We start from the raw sequence: 6,129 nt of genomic DNA, 5'->3' as shown, positions 1-6,129 counted from the left end.
TTTATTTGTGGCAGATACACAGTAGCCTAAATAAATCAATAAATCCACTGCTCTGTTGTCTCCTCTGAGGCTGGTACTCTCAATAGTGTTCTGTGCTCGTCAATGCAGCCAAAGACAGAACAGTTAGCATGTTTTGCTCAAACTTTCGCCATGGCATTAGAACTGGTACACCGTTGTCACTTGTGAAATCAAAATGACGGCGCAGTGGGTGGAAACTTACAGAATAAGGGGCCGTAATATTATAATGAGATCCCTTTCCATGTCACTAGGGGAGCGAAATCAGATGCGCTGGTTTTTTCAGACGCTTACAGAAAAAGGCTTACCAAAGCAAAGTGACTGGGTTAATCTTTTTCATATTTCCTTGGTTGGTAGATGCACCGGGGACCTGATTATAGCATTTAAAACCTGGAAAAGTCAGATTTTCATGATATGTCACCTTTAACTTTGTGGTTTATTATTTTGAGTCGTTTGGGAAGCGGTAACACATGGCCCTCTCACAATATATTGCTTTACAGATCTATCACTTTTGCCGCTCAGAAATGTTCACGCAATCATGCTGCACGTATTAGAAGTTCCACGCTCCGGCGCAAACCGTGCTCTGGCCCACCTCTTCCAACCGAGCCAGGGACGGCTAAACGAACCGCCCCCGAGTGCGGCACGGAGCGATCACACTAGTCAAACGAACTGGGCTTTGGGGCTCAAACATGCTTGGGCACGTTTCAAAACACCTAGTGTGAATACACCCTTATTCTCCCGCATCCCGCACACACGAGTCTCTACCCGCCCATCAAGTGTTGTCCCGGGCCGCACTCTGTTGCGTTGGGTCCCGCGATCATGCAGGTCTCTACTCAGAAGGTGCCTGTTATAATGTTATGATCAAGGCTCTAAACTCTGAGCATAACTTGTTTTTCTATAACAAACTATAAAATATTTTCTATAAAAACATTAATGTCCTGACAGTGGCAAATAGCTTTGGTTGCATATTTAATTTGATTACATTAATGTTTAAAGGGGTCATATGATGCTTTTTTAAAGATCATTAACAGCATCTCCCTGACATGGCTGCTTCAACTAACTGCGGTTACTGAAACCACGCCTTCTTTCTTTGCGTGTACATTTGGGCGGCATTATGCAAATATTTCCACAGTGAGGTAGATATGTGGGGGCGTGTTAGAACGAGCTGTTTTAGGGGGGCGTGGCAGAGTCTTAACTTTGATAAAGAATATCTCTTTGGTTTTGAGACTTTAGTCTTTGCAACTTCAGGAATCTTATCTATGCACAATCAGCTTGTAACACTCCAAAGAGAAAGGAAAACTTGAAATCGCATCATATGACCCCTTTAAGTTGATATTTACAAGAAATATTTTAACTGCTACTATGCAAAAGGAATACTGCTGTAAAAAAGCACCTTATTTGTTTAAAGTGTTTGCAAACAAAATGTTATTGCACTTTTGTTCATATAGCAGTACTTTTAAATGAAAAAAAGTGTACAATACACTACTTTTGAATTCATTATTGAATTGTGTGCACAACAATCCGATTAATCATGATTAATTGAAGGAAAATCATGCAAAATTAAATTAAAATTTTTAATCATTGCCCAACACTAAAATAAATAAATGTCTCACGTTTACTAAGAACACAGATTATTGATATTGAGAGCTCTTCCGGTCCCTTTTTGGTTGAGACACCTTTAAAAGTTGATGAATCAGCTGAATTATACACAGACGATGCAGCACAATACAGCCACAAGTGTGAGTATAAAAACATGCAGCAACTTTAAAATAAAGAAACTTAAATTAATTAATTTTTTTGAAGGTGTTGTTCAATAGTAAGTTCCAAGTGATGATTAGAATGTAACTGAATTGTTTGTATTTGTCATTTTCTGTTATTTTGCAGCACTCCACCATTCTGTCCATGACTTCTTCAAGATTATCTCATGTGCTGAACTAAAAACATTTTGAGCAGAGCACAAAAGACCAGAAAATCACCAAATACATTAAATAAGCCGATGTGTCATATCAGACCCTAAGATGGTCTTCAGCAGCACAATATGCATCCACAATTAAGCGTGGTCTGAGCTAATATAATTTTTTCAGCACTTTTCCAGCAAGCCTTTTGTTGATTCCATTGGAGATTTTGGCAGATTACAAATCTTATGTCCGTGTGACTCTCTGATGAATACACACCTAACAGGCCTAATATTCGGTGCTCCTGCCAAGTTTTTTTTTTAGCTTTAATGCTTCTCTACTATTGGCATGTTAGATATGTAAAGAAAGAGAAACAAAAAGCTTCTATAAATTTACTCATAGGTGTGCTTCCGTCTGTTTTGTGGATCATTCTGTTCATTCTGATGGGCAATACGTCACCTGTAGTAAAACAGATTGGAAAGGAGAGTATGTGCTTGATGACAAACTAAAAATAAAATGGTGTAAACCTATCGAATTGATCCCTGGAAGAAATGACACTGAACTACAAAACCAGACTCTCCGGAATATCAGTGCCTCACAGGTAAGTCACGGACTGTAAGATTTTATTTTATGTGATTTACTGTACATAATGTATTCTTGGACAGAGCATCAACAAAAAGATTCATAATGTTCATATGTTGTAGAAACTGCTGTTTCTAAAATGGACTGATGTATTTATTTATTTATTTTCCCCCTCAGCATGATGTTTTTATTTTGCTTTTTTCCTACGGCACTGTGATTATTCTTGTGATTGGTTTTACTTGTGGTGCAGCCCAGAAGAGCCAGAGGAACAGTTTCAGGAAGTACACCTTCAACAGTAAAATTACACTTTGTCAAACTTCATAATAACCTTTAAAATACAGGTTTAAGGAAAAAGAATCAGTCAACATCCGCCTTTTGGCACTGAGATTCATACGCATTATCTGAAAGTGCACTTTTGAGTGAATTATGTTCACATAATGTGAGAAAATTCAAAGTTATTTTTCTTTCTTTTTTGTTGAATTAACTTCTAAATGTTTTTATAACCAGCAGACATATTGCTTTGGTCTTTAGAAATACAGTACTTTAGAAATAGAGTACATTATGGATGGATGGAAGCATGAATGGATCTTATTAAATCATTCCTACTTTTTAAATGCTTGACTGAACGTAACTTTTTAATTATACTTCCAGTTAAGGTTTGTCTTGACTTTAAAAATTGCTTGTAAATCACTTGTTATGCTATATTATCACCAAATATTGGATTTAATCTTTTTGTCAACTTGTTTTCTTTCACTTAGCACATGTTTTATTTTTATTTTTGTAACAGATTGATTGTAGGCATCATTAATCTGAGCTTATACACCTTAGTTTTTGAGTGTTTAAAATTTCTATATTAAATAAAATATGAAAAAATGCACTGTTTATCACACAAGTGTGCTTTAATGTTTAACCAGAAAGTTTTTGAAATGCTTTTATTTTGTACAAAATGCAACAAAGTCACACTTGTTGTGCTCCCCGTCAAAAATGACCAACCTACAAAAAAAAAATAAAAAAATAAAAAGGCTTATAAATCTCGTTATGCTATATTATCACCAAATATTGGATTCAATCATTTTGGATTGAAAAAAACACTAAGCTTGTTTTCCTTCAATTAGGTCAGGTTTTGTATTATTTTTGAAAGTGATTTACCGTAGGCCTCATTGATCAAGGCCTCAAGCTCATCTCTGTGAAAAAGAAAGCCTGTACTGTAATACTCAAATCAGTTTTTGTATGTGTGTGTGGTAGCGTGAGTATGCTCGTGTTCACATATACATTTCCAAATTTCAAGATACCTATGTCCTAATGACAGGACATGACAGTTTTGACATCAAATGCCATCTGCTTTTGAGTGTATTGTGACATTAAAAAGTTTGGATGTATATCTCTTTGAATGAGACATGACATGAAGCGAATAGGTAACATTTTTACCAACAGATACAATTTCACTCACTTCCTCATGCAAAGCTATCGCAAGGCATCAGCATACGAGTCATCTTGACTATTTTTGTACGGATTTAAATAATTTTTAAAATAAACGATCCACAAAAAGGAAATTAATGGGCAGCAAATTTCATCTAGTGAAAATGTTTGGTACTGCAGCTAAACAATCTTACTGAAAGCTATTTTTTTAATTTTGTACAATATCAACCTCAAATTTGGAACACAACATGTTTAGATTTATAGCTTTAATTTTCCTGCAGTTTAGAGTGTAAAGCGCACACACACACACACACACACACTTAAGAAAAATGGTTTTAAACAGTACCAGAAAAGGGTTATTCGGCCTGTAACAATAGCAGAACCCTCTTTATGCTAAATAGAACCCTTTTTATAGGGTTCCATAAAGAACCATGCTTTGAAAATGCTATATAGGACCGTAATGGTGTTATAAATAACCTTTTTAATGATAGTTTATTTTTATTAAAATTAGTATATTAACATATTTGCATTTACATTTAATCATTTAGCAGACGCTTTTATCCAAAGCGACTTACAAATGAGAACAATAAAAGCAATCAGACCAACGAGAGAACAACAGTATACAAGTGCCATGACAAGTCTCAGTTAGTCTAGCGCAGTACACGTAGCTAGGTTTTTTTAATATTTTTTTATTATTATTAAATAATAGAATGGAATAGAATAGGTAAGTGCTAGTATTAGTTGGTCAGGTGCTGGCGAAAAAGATGTGTCTTTAGATGTTTTTTGAAAATGGCTAAAGACTCAGCTGTTCAAATTGAGATCGGGAGGTCATTCCACCAGCCAGGAAAAGGTCTGTGAGAGTGATTTTGTGCCTCTTTGGGATGGCACCACAAGGCGCCGTTTACTTGCAGAACACAAGCTTCTGGAGGGCGCATAATTTTGAACTAGCGAGTTTAGGTATATTGGTGCAGCGCCAGTGAAGTGGTGGTCCTTCATCCAGCTAGAAATGTCTCTCAGACAGGCTGCAATGCGAACAGCTACCGTCGGATCATCTGGTTGGAATGAGAAGTAGATTTGAGTGTCATCAGCATAGCAGTGATAAGAAAAGCCATGCTTCTGAATTACAGATCCTAATGACGACATGTAGATGGAGAAGAGAAGTGAAGTAATAGACAGTTGGTTGAACACAACTCGCTCAAGTGTCTTTGCAATGAATGGAAGGAGGAATACCGGTCTGTAGTTTTCTAAAAGTGCTGGATTTAAAGAGGGTTTTTTAAGCAGTGAGCTTACCCGAGCCTGCTTAAATGCTGTGGGAAAGTACCAGTGTGAAGAGAGGTGTTGATAATGTGAGTAAGCAAAGTGAGTTTAGAGCGATGTTCACGGAGAACATCGGACAGCCAGGGGGCAGAGGGGGTAGTGCGTGCTGGTCTGGATGAAAGTGGGCAAAAGTTGTCTAAGCAAGATGTTAGAGTGGAGCAAAGAGTGTCAGTAGCACTGTTTGTGTCCAGTGCTGAAAACTGAGAGGGTGAAGGAAGTGAGGATGAAACCATAGAGGATAGGCGAGTGGGAGAGGCTGAGCGTCGAAAGGTGACCTGCGGAGGAGTGTGTGCTGTGTCAGGAGTTAGTGTGAGGTTAGAAGTGATGAGGAAGTGGTCTGAGGTGTGCAGTGGAGTAACTAAAGTGTTGTCAGTGGAGCAATAGCGTGTGTAGATGAGGTCCAGTTGGTTACCTGATTTGTGAGTAGCCATAGTAGACACTCGCTTGAGATCAAATGAGGCGAGCAGAGTGTTGAAGTCAGCAGCCTGGGGTTTTTCTAGGTGGATGTTGAAGTCACCGAGCAGTACCAGAGGAGTACCATCCTCAGGAAAGTTTGAAAGTAACATCCAACTCCTACAAGACGTCGCCCAGTTGACCTGGGGGACGATAAACGGCTACAAAGTGAATTTTAACAGGGTGGGTAATAGTAATTGCATGAGAAGGTGAGTGGGGATAGGATCAAGTGGACAAGTAGTAGGATGATTGGAAAGGATAAGTTTGGAAACGTTCCATCTCCGAGAGTGGAGAGAAGGAGAAGAGAGAGTGTGTATTTGTCGTTATGAAGTTATCATCAGTTTGTGGTGTGGGGAATTGGTTACTGATGGTTCTGGTTTTATTTGTGAAGAAAATTGCAAAGTCATCAGCTGTAAGAGTTGATGAAGGGGGGGGGGGGGGGAGGTAA

At 38.0% G+C, this 6,129-nt stretch overlaps 1 pseudogene; it reads right to left on the bottom strand.

Annotated features, from left to right (window-relative positions):
* Positions 1-3,424: 3,424 nt before the first annotated feature.
* Positions 3,425-6,129, bottom strand: part of LOC107665495 (uncharacterized) — a 5,974-nt pseudogene continuing 3,269 nt past the window's right edge.

Source organism: Sinocyclocheilus anshuiensis, unplaced genomic scaffold, assembly GCF_001515605.1.
Source record: "Sinocyclocheilus anshuiensis isolate Anshui unplaced genomic scaffold, SAMN03320099.WGS_v1.1 scaffold543, whole genome shotgun sequence".
Lineage (NCBI taxonomy): Eukaryota > Metazoa > Chordata > Actinopteri > Cypriniformes > Cyprinidae > Sinocyclocheilus > Sinocyclocheilus anshuiensis.
The sequence above is the reverse complement of the archived record's forward strand: the minus strand, read 5'-3'. Positions and strand labels throughout refer to the sequence as shown.